This window comes from Cavia porcellus, unplaced genomic scaffold (assembly GCF_034190915.1).
Source record: "Cavia porcellus strain 051 isolate PalLab524CR breed Dunkin Hartley unplaced genomic scaffold, mCavPor4.1 scaffold_6, whole genome shotgun sequence".
In the NCBI taxonomy this organism is placed as follows: domain Eukaryota; kingdom Metazoa; phylum Chordata; class Mammalia; order Rodentia; family Caviidae; genus Cavia; species Cavia porcellus.
Window position 1 is genome coordinate 96487627 of NW_026947489.1, and position 13114 is coordinate 96500740.

General features: G+C 41.6%; 1 protein-coding gene across 1 annotated transcript in view; it reads left to right on the forward strand.

The window, feature by feature from the left end:
• Nucleotides 1-11587: 11587 nt before the first annotated feature.
• Nucleotides 11588-13114, forward strand: part of Tph1 (tryptophan hydroxylase 1) — a 29203-nt gene continuing 27676 nt past the window's right edge. Inside the window, exon 1 of the mRNA XM_005001871.3 lies at nt 11588-12151. The gene's annotated coding sequence lies outside the window, so the exon portion shown is untranslated. The remainder of the gene's footprint in view (nt 12152-13114) is intronic.

Sequence of the window (13114 nt, forward strand, 5' to 3'; positions counted from 1 at the left end):
CCTTTTCCTTTCTTTTTTTTCTAACTCCCAGAGCCTGAGAATGACTGAGTTCATTTATACATTCAACAAACAGCTACTGATTGCCCACTGCATGTCGGGCATGGTGCTGAATGGCACTTGGCATGTGGCAGGCTCCACAGGTATTAGCTGAAAAATGAATGAAAACTGTCTCCCTACCTGGAGGTATATTTCCCTGAAGCTTATAACTTAAGCGTAAGGCAGTGGTCCCCAAGCTTTGAGGCGTATTGGAACCACCTGAGGATCTTTACAAATCCTGATGCCTTCCCTCCACCCCTAAACATTTTAGTTTCATTGATATGGGGTAGAAACTGAACATCAACATTTTTTCAAAGCTACCTGAGAGATTCTAATGTTCAGTAAATTTTGGGAACCCCTGGCATAAGGGCCTCACTTGCCACTCCTTACTTGCTGGGAAGTGTTTAGTTATTTTGGATTTGAAATTCTTTTTCTTTTTTTTTAAAACAAAGCCCCTAAATTGGATAAGATTCATGTGCCCCAAAACATGGATCTGACCTTCCCTATCCTTGAGGTAGCCTTAGTCCAGTCAGCTGGTTACTTAGCTGCCATGAGCTTGTTAGGATTGTAACTTGGCTGCAAGATGAAGATTAACAGTCCTCTATGGCTACCATCACATGAGAGCTAAACCCTTACAAACAACAGATGTCACTCTGTGTTGTCTTGCTTCTATAAGTTTTTGGCCTACATCCTTAGTGGTGATTTTTGCAATGCTTTCAGAAGGAGTTCCACTGTGAAGTGGAAGAATTGGTGTGTGCCAAGTTCTATAATTTTATTGAGTGTTGCATTAGGTCAGCTGGGTTTCACAGTCAACATAAGAGTTTTTGACAGATAACATTTCCAGTGCAAGACTTTTGCAAGAGATGCACTGTGGTCCACTTCTCTGTTCCTGGAGTTCTGGACTTTCCAGGCTCCCCTGTTTTTCCTGGAATAGTTGCCTGGTGATGCTTAGGAGCTGATTTAAACCTCAACAACATTTATTCAATGATGTTATTACAGAGGCAAATAACCATTTCTGCTGCACTTGGCAGACAGGATGGCCACGTGTGGAACTTCTTCTTCTGTGCCTTTGGCCAGGTGTGTACCCAAGAGCGCATCTCTGTGACTCAGTGTGGGGAGGGTGAACACAGCCTGAAGAGAACGGGGTGCATGGTGCAGGAGCCGTGGGAGGCACTCAGCAGAGTGGAAAAGTGACTCTGGACTTGCTGAGTGACTGGGTGAACTGTATTTATTGTGTCATCTACAGAGCAAAGCTGACCTGGGCGCTCTGAGGCTTCCTTTCCCTGGCTGCACTTTGTTGTGAGTCTTCTTGGCTAATGCTTTTTAGCGAGGCAAAGGGGATCACACATCTCATTGTTGGTGGCTTTGCTGCCCTCTGAGCAATCTATTATATAATACATAAGTGGGAGCCTTCTCTTCACCCCTGGGTGCCATTACTACTCTCTGTGTGGAAAGCCTGGGGTTTTACTGATTAATTTATGTCCCAGTGGAGGCTCTTGGTACCCTAATGTCTGGCACCTATGAGAAAGTGCCCCTGATTAAGCTTTTCCAGGGTGCAGCCCAGAGCGTTCATATCTTGTAGACAGAATTTTTCCAAAGGTGAGAAGAGCTCTGCTTTCCGTCCATTTGGAACTCAAAGCATGGCCTTCCTTGTCTCTTCAGGTAGCCTGTTTGCACCACTTGACTCTTGCAGGTGGTCACATTTGGGTTCCCTCAGTGTGTGCTTCCTTGAGCTCAGCTGCAGAAACAAAGCAATGACATTAATCATGGAGTTTGCTCATTTCTTCTGATGTAGACTCAGTGAGACCCTTTCCACAAAAAGGTGTCCCTCAGAGATTGCTAATGAGACGAATGGTACAGGCTTTGCTTTCAAAGCTGCCTTCAGCAGCCCTGGTGAATGCTGTTTGACTTGCTGTAGGAGAACGACTGGTGATGCAGAATGAGAGGCTGACAGTGCCTCTCTGAGCAGCGTGAAGCAAACGTTAGGACAGCAGACCCGGGGGAAACCAAGTATGCCTTTTCCTTAAGCACATTTGGTCCTGATGTCAGGAAACAGCCTCTCTTGTCCTAAAAATCTGCATAGATTCCTAATGATTCCCAGTGATTTGGAATACTCCAAGTTTCCATAGGTTTTGGCATTTGTCACACAGTTTAACTGTGTAGGAACGCTGATTGTACAAGGCAGGTAGCATTCCCAATGTCTTTTTTCTAAATCATGTGTCCTGGACTTACTATATCTTGGCTTTTCCAGATGGTATTGAGTACTTTCCTAATTACCCTAATATGTAATTAGGAGGCCTCTATAGAATTCAGACTCAAAGTTATATGAATTCTACAAAAGCAAAACAAAACAAAAAAATCAAAACAAAACAAAAACTCCAAAATCTGAAATGAAATAAGTCCTCTGTTTGAAAAGATCAAGATTTCTTGGGGTAACATGATGAAGCGATGGTGGCTGAATGGCAAGCAGAATTTTAAATGATGATTTTTAAAAATGTAATGGAGAATGGGAGCAGATTTGAAATGAAACTTGCATAACACTTCCTGCTGTAAGCAGATTGTCTACAGATTGTCCTGCAAAGCCATCAGGTGTCATCTGAGATGAGTGTGCCCTGAAGGCATTGCATTGTGAAGATGACTGTGTTTTTGGCGAGGGATTTAATAGATTTGGATTCTGAGGACTCAAGAGATTGTGTCCCAGCCTGAACTCTCTCATCCGTCTTGTCATCTCATTAAATTAATTTCCATTTGAACATGAGTAGAATCCCAGATGGTGCTTGTATGTGGGGTTTTCTCTGCAGCCTCTGCTTTTATACTCACAGATCCATACATGGAACTTTGACTTTTCTGATTAAGGATGACAGAGAGCATTTTGGTTTATCATCACATCTTCTACTTCTCTCTGTAGACTTGCTTGTTTTTGTATTCATTCATTCCTTCCTAATAAATATGTCTGGAATAATTACTTGTTGAGCCCTTCTGTCCTGCAGGCATTGTGTTGGATCGTGACCCATGGAAATGAAAAGTACAGTTCTTGCTCCGAAACAATTCATATCAAGGAGCAAAGAAGGAAACAAATAATTTTGATGTTACGGACAGGAGTCAGCTTAAGGAGCATTCCTGCTGTGATTGTGGTTTCTGCAAGGTGATCATAGCTTGTTTCAGGGATCTCATCTAATTAAATGATGGTGTTTAGGCTAAACTCACATGGATTCATTAGAATTTAGATCGTGTTTTCTTTCTGTAAGGGCATGAGGAGCAAAATGACACAGGGTTAGAACACCTGGTTTCTAGTTCATGTTGTGCTGTTTATAAGTGACTTAAACCAAGCACTGAGCCATCTGAGTCTCAGTTATTGTAGATCTTTTACGAATGGGAAGCGGACCAAGAGATGAAGGTGGGGGGGATAAAACAAATTAAGATGTGTTATGTTTGTGTACCATCTCCCCACAATGAATGTAATCCTTGTGTACTGCAAACATATACTAATAAAAATTGTAAAAGGACTAACGTAAGCAATATAAATAAAAGCACTTTGTAAAATGAAAAGCACTATATATATTAAGAGATTGTTATCAGAGAAAACCTGGCAGTTTGCTGTGTGTACACACAGACTCACTTTTCAGCTGAAGCAAAAAATTAGGCCAAGTTTTCTTTTTTTCTGAATATATTTAATTTTCATGTTTTTCTCTGAAAGAATTTTTTTCCTTAATTATACATATAAATCACATTGTAATATCCAAAACAATTCTTCCTTTCACCTAAGTATCCAATCCCAAGACAATCGACTTACATATAGGATTCTCATTTTGTGTCTATGCTTCAGCCTGAGACTGATCTTGCAGGGAACAGTTCGTCTGAGACATGTGCACTTCTGGGGCAAGGGTACATGGGGCTCTGTCCCTATTGTACACAAAAGGAAATGCGTCTCCTCATATCCTCCACACACCATCTACTCACGTTTGATATGTTATCTAATGACTCCATGCTAATGTTTCAACAAGATTTTTGTTATCTTGGGACTATAACCTTCGAAACCTGATTGTAGAATAGGGACTGCTAGTGTTACCTTTCATTATAGTCTATTTGTACAAGGTTTTGGGGTTAAACAATGTATTCAGCTTATGATATGAGTGGGTGAAATCCCATTATGAAGGTTAAGTAGTCTTCCATTAAGAAAAAAATCTAGTTTTATGTTGTTTACAACACAGGAACCTTTGGGAATCGAACTCATGACCTCACACTTGCCAGAAGGGCACTGTGCCACTGAGTTATATTGCTGAGTTATATTACAACATCCAAGAATGTTGTAATCTAGTGACACAGGAACCTAATGTAAAACAATATGTAATAAAAGCATTGATAAAGAAAAATTAGATAAATGATAACAAAATAGAAAGCAGGAATTGTAAAATAAAGAAGAAAAATTCAGGGGTTAAAACATTAAAGCTACATAGGCTGTTTTAAGTGATATAATGATCATAAACATAACAGTAGAGCGAGTAAACATATTAAACAAAGTTTGTTCAAAATACCAGGAGAATTATTTAAAAAACACTGTAGGAAACTTACACTAATCTTTCAAAAATAGACAAACCAAGTAAAAGAAAAATTAGTGAAGACATAGAGACATTTTACATCATATATTTGTTCTATTTCCTAATCAAATCCAGTACTTCTGAGCCAGGGATTCTTCTACATGCTTTACAAATATGAACTCATTTTATCCTCATCACAATCCTGAAATAGGCATTTCAAGGATAGCGGAATCAAGACATAGAAGAGCAAATCTGCTTGATGCCAGGCAGGCAGATGAATGGGGGTTCTGTGTTTGCCGGTGCAGCCGTGCCTCTGCGTTCCTGTACTATACGTGTGTACTTGGATAAACCTTTGCATCTCATGGCAAAGGCTATTTGTGCTCCCAGATTTGGTTCTTATCTTCTTCCTTGGCTTATTGAAGGACGGTACTTCACAGTGCTCTTGCAGGAAGGAAGGGTGATGCAATGTGTTATGGGCCAGTGAAATGAGATTAGTTACTGTTAATGAATTAAATGCCAACTCACTCAACAGCTAGTACTCTATCTCAAAATTTTCTTCCTCTTTGGTGACAGCTAGGAATTCAGAAGGCAGAGCTATGAGATAGGGGTGTCCTGAATCTCTGAGCAGCCATCAGAGGATCACAAGGAGCAGAGTTGCCCTGGAGTGAGAAAGAAATAAACCTTTATTGTGTTAAAATAATAAAGGGATCATGGGCACTGCAGGATTGCTTGCTTCTATTAGTAGATATTGATCTACTAATGGAAAGTTCACATTCTTTTCTAATTTAATGGGATATCCATAAAACTACATGATGAGATAAGCCACATAGAACGTCTCAGTAAATTTCTCAGAGGAAAATCATACAGGCACATTCTTTGGTTCTGGTTTGAAAAAGGAGAAAAATTATATAAAAAACTTATTATTTTTATTTTAAAGAGAATAAAACCAATCAAAACAAAACAGTGCAAGTGATGCAGGACTGTAAAACAGGATAATAGGAAATCAGCAATTGTTACTATAATGCCTCTTGTCTTCAAAATAGTTGCCCATATCTTCAGATATGATAGAAATCAAGCAAAACACGACACAATAGAACCAATAAAAACAAACAATGAATGTAATAAAGGACTTCAAAACAAGATAATAGTAAATCTAAAATGGCTACCATAATATATCTTGTTATCTTTGATATAGCTGCCCATGCCATTGGATATAATAAAACCAAACAAGCAAAAATAAAAGAAAACCCAACTCAACAAAACAATGAAAATGATACAGAACTTAAATAAGAGGGAATTAACAATGGCTACCACCTTCAAAGATCCTCCATAGATGCTATGTTGCATATTGTTATACTCTGAAGAGATGATCAGACTACTAGTGTTAGACCTGCAAAGTCAATAAAACACTAAACACTACAAGCATTAGGTTGTATTTTCCCTCAGTATCTATAATTACAGCCTGTGTTTCTCTGGATCAGACAGTTGCTTACAGTGGTGTTGGGTGGATGAGGTGAGTGTGGCTTTTGATGTCTGTGAGCCCACATGCCGGAAGGGACTGGCATGTGGTTCTCCTCACAGTGGTCCAACTTCTAGGGAGGGCTTGCTTCTTAAAACTCATATCTCACTATGTTGTCCTAGCTGGTCTCAAACTCCTGGGCTCAAGTGGTTCTGCTGCTTCAGCCTCCCAAGTAATTGGGATTATAGGCACCCTTTCGCATGCCAGGCTCTATACGATTTTTGATCATGGAACTGGATACTTATCCCAGAGCCTTTGTACCAAGTTACATCCCCAGCCCCCTCTCACTTTCTTTTCGTTTTGAGGCCAGGCCTCGATCTGCAATTCAGGGTTGGCCTTGAACTCACTACGTTGCCTAGGCTGGCCTTAAACTCACAGTGTTCCTCCTACCTCAGCCTCCAGAGTGCTGGGATTATAGGCATGGGCCACCCACACCCAGATCCAGCCCATTTTTAATTTTTTCTTTGAGACCGAGTCCCACTAAATTGCCCAAGCCACACAATCCTTCTCTCTCAGTCTTCCAAGTTGCTGACATTACAGGTGTATCCTGCTGTGCTCAGTGACAGTTAACTTCTTCAAATACATTCTTGTTTTGGCTTCTGTGATACCAAAGTCACCTGAGATTTCTTCCTCTTTGGTGTTCACTCCTTTACTTTTTCTTTTCTGGCTTCTCGTCCTTCTTGTCTTAACTTCTGAGTCTTGGTATGGGCTTCTTGTCTGTATATGTTTTGTCCCCAGGAAATTCCATCCAGTGCTATAGCTTTAGTATAGCATCTTTGTAAGTGATCATTGTGTCTGAACTTCTAAATTTATATGGCTGGCCATGATCTCTTTGTGAATTTTAGGCTTTCTTTTTTTCTTCCATTTTTAAAGATAGTGTCTTACTATGTAGTATAGGCTGGCCTTGGGTTTTCAGTCCTCTTGCCTTGGTCTCCTAAGGGCTAGGACTATAGGTATGTACCACATGCCCCATGAGGACACCTTTCCATGTCATACGACATTTCCATTTGGATAGCTAGGACAACTCAAACCCAGAAGTCCAAAATAGACAATTTTGTCCTTGCCAATTCAAGTCCTGCCCCCAAGTCCTCATGTTAGTCAGGGGAACCACAGCCCACCCAGTAGCTAAGAAGAGGGCCTAGCTTTCTCTTGATCCCCTTTTCCTTACTATTCTCTGCCCCTGCCTCAGCTGAGCCTATTGACTCCATCTCCAAAGCACATTTCCTATTCGTCCTCCATTCCCTTTATCTCCTCTCTGCCCCCAATCTACCATGTATTCAGCAACCTTTCAAACAGGTTCCCAGATTCTGCTTACTCCTTGTCCTCCTGACCTATGGCCCTAATTGGTCCCCATCTGCCCAGCTTAGAACTGGGAGGAAAAGGGAGGACATGATACAAGGCCTCCCTTACACTGTAGCAAAAAAGGTTGATTTGACCGTAAAAACAAAAATTGTAAGCTACAAGATATTCTAAGTGAAGCCAAAAACAAATGGGAGTCTTTGATAACACAGAATTGATACCTATAATATCTAGAGAATGTTTATGTATCAATAAGAAAAAATAACCTGATTGGAAAATGAGCAACAACAAGAAACTCCAATGCAAACATGTCTAAAAATATTCTCAGCTCTGCTCCTTGTAAATGCTAATTAAAAAGTTTTGCTAGTCCAATTACCAACACTTACGGAGATTAATAACATTCAAGGTAACAATGATGAGGATATAGTGTGTATTCTTTCAAGTAGGGATGTCAGGTGGTATATTCTTTTAAGAAGGCGATCTGGCAGTATTTCACTTCTGGGATCAGTTCTCCTGGAATGCTAGAATGAACACATGTACACACACGTGGGAACAGTTTCATCCATTCATGTCATCAATAAATATTTGTTTTTATTTTGAGATGGAGGTCTCACTCTGTGGTCCAGGCTGGCCTCAAACTCTTAGAAATAGTAATTCTCTTACCTCAGACTCCTGAGAAAATATTTATTGAGAAGCTACTCTGGATGCTTTTCAGCAGTCATGAGATATTTACTTAAGCCACTTTCAGGGTTGTGTCAACTTTAAACAGATTTGATCATGGAAAAAATGCTTTCTGCTGGATGTGGTGGTGCATCCCTTTAATCCTCGTTCTCTTGAGAGGTTGAGGCAAGAGAATTCATCACAAATTTGAGCCTAACCTTGGCAATTTATTGACTTAGGATGATCCTGTCTCAAAATAAAAAAGGACTAGGAATGTAGCTCAGAGCAATGGCCTTGAGTTTAATTTTCAGTAACACCAAAAAAGTTTTCTTTTAAAGTGTGATTGAATTTGAAATAAATAAAAATATCTGGAAATTTCCCATATAGTTGGAAACTACAATGTACTTCTAACTAGCCCACAGATCAAAGAGGAGCTCATAAGCTGGAAATGTGCTCAGTGTTACAGTGTGTCCTTAGCATCCATGGGGGCTTGATTTGATCTCAGCACCACCATCAAAAACAAACCAAAAAAAAAAAAAAATAGAAAACATATTGAATTGAATGGAAATGAGAGTGTGACATCAAAACCTGTGGGATGCAGTTAAGCCAGTGCTTGGGAGAGAACAGCAGAGGGCACTTGACCTAAAAATGCGGGTCTGAAGTCAGTGATTTAGGTTTCCACATTCAGAATAGAAAAAGGAAATCAAGTAGCTATATAACCCGTGGTTCCAGCTATCAGGAGGTTGAGACAGAAGAATCACTTGAGCCCAGGAGTTCAAGGCTATCCTAGGTAACATACGGAGACCTCTCGCAAACAAAAACCCAAAGGTAACAGAAGAAATAATAGTGAATAAAAGTGGGAGGAAGGACAGAGTAGGAATGGGGAAGAAGAAACTGCTATAAGCCTACGTGTCAGGAACTAGACTTGCCAATGAGGATTTAACATACAAGGGCGGATGAGTGAGCAAAAGTTGAGCCACTTTGTAACAAGTGTTCTATGGCTGTGAAAAATGGGGAAATGAGGAAACTAATTTAGGTTGGGGGTGAGAAGCAGTCTTGCTTTAGGGAAGGAGTTGACATTAAATGAAAACTAAATGTTGAGAAAGGAGTAAGCTCCCTTTGAACTTTGGATTTGCAAAGCTGTAAGATAATAAATAGGTGGATTTTTTGCTTTTATTTTTGTTTTTGTGCTGGGAATTGAATTTACAACCTCATGCTTGCCATGTAGGTACTGAGCTATATCCTCAGTCCCTGAATAGGTGTTGTTGTAAACCACTAAATCTTTGTTTTGTTTTGTTTGTTTTTGGTACTGGAAGTTGAACTCAAGACCTTGTGCTTGCCAGGCAGGTGCTTGTGCCACTGAGCTAAACCCTAAACTGGTAAATCTGTGTTCATTTTTAATAGCAGTGATAAGAGACAAATGCAATTCCTAAGGACTATGCACCATTATTTCTCCAAATAGCTTTCATTCTTCTAGAACTTCCAAAGAAATACCTCTTTATTCCCCAAGAGGAAAAAATTAAACACTTTTAATCTTTCTAAAGACTTCTTCAACTGGTGGGACCTTCTCAGAATATGTCAAATTTTAAATCAAACCATTGAGTCCAGGGAAAATTCTTAAAAGGTGGAATCCAGACGAAGGCCAAGATGTTCTGGAAGCACTCGATGTTCTCTTGGAAGTCTGGCAAAGGCTGGGAAAGCCTGGAAACCTGGAGTGCTCAGGGTCACGAGGCCAAACTTCTCCATTTCTCCAGCCCTGTTCAAGGTGACCTTATGCAGGCATCAGTGGTGACAACTGCCCAAGCCTCTCCACCCGAGAGCCAGTGTCCACCCTGCTGCTGAAAACCCTTGGGATGATCTCACTGCATAACTGGCTTCATCTGTCTTCTTTAAGAGGGATGGTTCAAACCCTCCTGTAGACCCTGCTTGGAACTTAGCGAAAAGTCTCCCTGACCAGTGTTTTTCATAGTATTGCGATAAGAACACTGGGTTTAAAGTCAGTGCTTTGCATGGCTTTTGGTTCTATTTGCTAACCTGTGTCAGAAAGCATCATAGAGTATCCATGGGCCTCAGTTTCCTTACTTACAGGGCAGGGATAGTATTTTCTCCTCAGAATTATTATATAGGCAAAAGAAAAACTGCAAGAGAAATGACTGCCAAGTGCCCTGCACTTTAAAGACTATCGGTGCTCATCCAGGTGACTGATCAGTGACTGGGGTGTACAGTTTGAAGCCTAACAGCACTTGGTTATTGGTTGGGAACTCCAGACCTGCAGATGCTGCAGAATCATTGTTCGCGTGGCAGAAAGGACAAAAACATGGAGCCAAAACTACCAGTTGCCAGGGACCAGGTGTGGTGTGGTGGGGGCCGAGGGATTGAGACCGAAAGATGTTAGAGGGCTGGGTGATGGAAATTTCTATATTTTGACTGTGTACATGTTTGTCGAAACTTCGAATTACACACCTGAGAAAAATGATCATTATGGTGTGTAAATGATACATCACTAAGTTAATTTTTTAGTTACAGTATAATGTGTTATATGTCCACCTGGCTCTCCATACCCATGGGTTACTATGCATCTGCTGATTTCAACCACCCCTGAATTGTAAATATTTTGGAGGAAATTACCTCTGTACTGAGCACGAGTAGATTTCTTAAATGTCAGTATTCCCTAATTAATACAGTATAACAACTATTTACGTAGCACTCAGATTGTATTAGCTATGCTAAGTAATCTAAAGATTAAAATATCGGGGAGGGTTTGTGTCGTTTACAGGCAATGCTATATAAGGGACTTGGACATCTCTGCATTGTTTCCTATTGTGGTCCTGGAACCAGTCCTCCCAGGGCATAGGGACGACTTTATAGTCCCTTGGAAAAGGATCTAAACAGCATGTCCAAATATTTGGCTTCTGGGTCACGTTGGTACAGCATGCAACATGACTTTATGTTAGTACCGCCTGCTCATCAATTATAAGGGTACTGAGCAGTTCCCTTCTAGAAAGTTCAGATTGCTTTGCCTACTGGAATAAGAATAGCACCCAGAGAGCGAGGAGGTGAGACCAGGCTGGCAATGCACTCGCCCCGGGGATGTTGTAGGGGAGGGGATACAGGGAGGGGGTTCCTGCTGTTTTCCCCAACCCCAGGAGGAGCAGTCCCAGCCTACAGGAGGTCCTATGTCAGCAGCAGATGTAATCTTGGTCAGGAGGAAAATTCTAACTCATTGTTTAACATTAGTCAGACTTCTGTGGATCAGGACGGCCTGACAGACATTAGTTTAATTAAAACGTCAGTAAAGTCGCCTACAGACAAGCGCGAGCGCGGGGTGCGGCCGGGCGGGCTCCATCTGCCCGCAGAGAGGATTGCTGGCACCCAGGCACGCCCCCCCGAAACCCCGCCCCGCCCAAGGCTCCTCGCTCTTCATTGGCCACCGCCAGCCACCCCGGACGCCCATTGGCTTTCCCGACGCCCGCGGCTTCTATAAGAGGTGAGCATGCGGGTCCTCTGGTGGACTAGGTTCCTTGCCAGTGGTGCCCGGTGAGTGGGGGCATCTCTCTTGCGGGGCTCTGGGGTCGCCGCCGAGGTTTAGGGGAGCTTGGGTGGCGCGAGGTGGGGTCAGAGACCTTTTTGGGAGGTTAAGATCCACTGGGAGTTGGGTCTGGTGGGCCACAGTGGTACCCCTGTGGGTCTTTGGAGAGAAAAGACGCTACTTCTGGGTGTCAGAACAGGGTCTTCACCGGTTCTCTTATTTTACCTTCCCAACAAACCCTGTGAGATGGATCATCTCTTGCCTTTTATAGTTGAGGAAACTGGCTTTCAGAGAAACCCAAACTTGTGTGACTGACTGCATGGTAGCATAAACAGGCAATGTCTGTCTTCTTTTTCCATCAAAGGGCAACATCTCTTTTCTTCTTCTTCTATAAAGTGAGCCCTTCATCAGACTCCTCCAAAGAAAGGGAGTCTCAGATGCAAAGCCTCTCAGCTTCACGCCGACCCTCGCTCCTGCCATCCTGCCCAGCAGAAGACTAAGAGCCTGGCAGAAGGCTGCAGTCGACAAAGAGTGGAGGTCCTTGAATTTTCGATCTGGTAAATAGCCCAGGTAAGCTTAACCTGGATTAAATACAGCTGTTTGATATTCCAAGATTGGAAACGAACTGCTCATTGATGTTCTGCTCTGATTACCTTGGGAGAAAAAGAGTAGAACTGAACTTCTGCCTGTCAGTTGTCAAAGGAAGATGGAATTCCAGCTATAAGTGTTTCTGTGAAGTTACAATCTGCCCTTTACCTATTTTACCACTGGGGTCCATTCGAACATATATTATTATTATCATATTAGATTACCTTCAGGCAAGGATGTATTCTTTATTTCCCATTGCTTTCCCCATACCTTTGTTTTCTAAGGACACTAGCTGCTTTTGTATGCTGCTGCTCCCCCAACCCCATTTAGAAAAGAAAATCAAGATTCATTAGCTGATTCCCCTTTGAAGCAGTTCTTCTTGCAGCTTTTAGTTCTGTCTTCTAGAAGACTCTGATTGTGCTTCCCCCCCATATGAGATAAATTTAAATTTCATTTGTTATTGATTAACCTAAGGGGAAAAAGGCTTGGTTGGTACACAAACCCACCGAGGGCTGATGACCTGACATCCTTTCGGTCTGCCTTCTTATTTCCAAAGGTTGTCCTGCACCCTGATGCATCTTTGGGAAGGAAGGGGAGGAGGTGAATGAGTAAAGGGAAAACACCAGTCAGCACTGGCTGAGCAAGGTTGCTTTAAAAAGAAAATACATACTTCCTGATGAGACACAGATTCAGATTAATGTGACCCATTAGTCGTTTTGTAGCCTTTTATTCACCAGGATAGAATTGTAAGGTTTTCCCTTGGAAGAGTGGAAGAGTGTAGAAGGTGGAGGAGAGAAAGAAAAAATGGAAAGTATTACGGTTCTGAAAAGAGCTTGGAGGTTATTAAATGAGGGGATGTCTTATTAGCTCTGTGAGTCAGGCAAAAGTTATGGCTAAATTTTAGGAAATATCAAGGCTCTGTAAGCTTAGCTTTTTTTTTTTTTT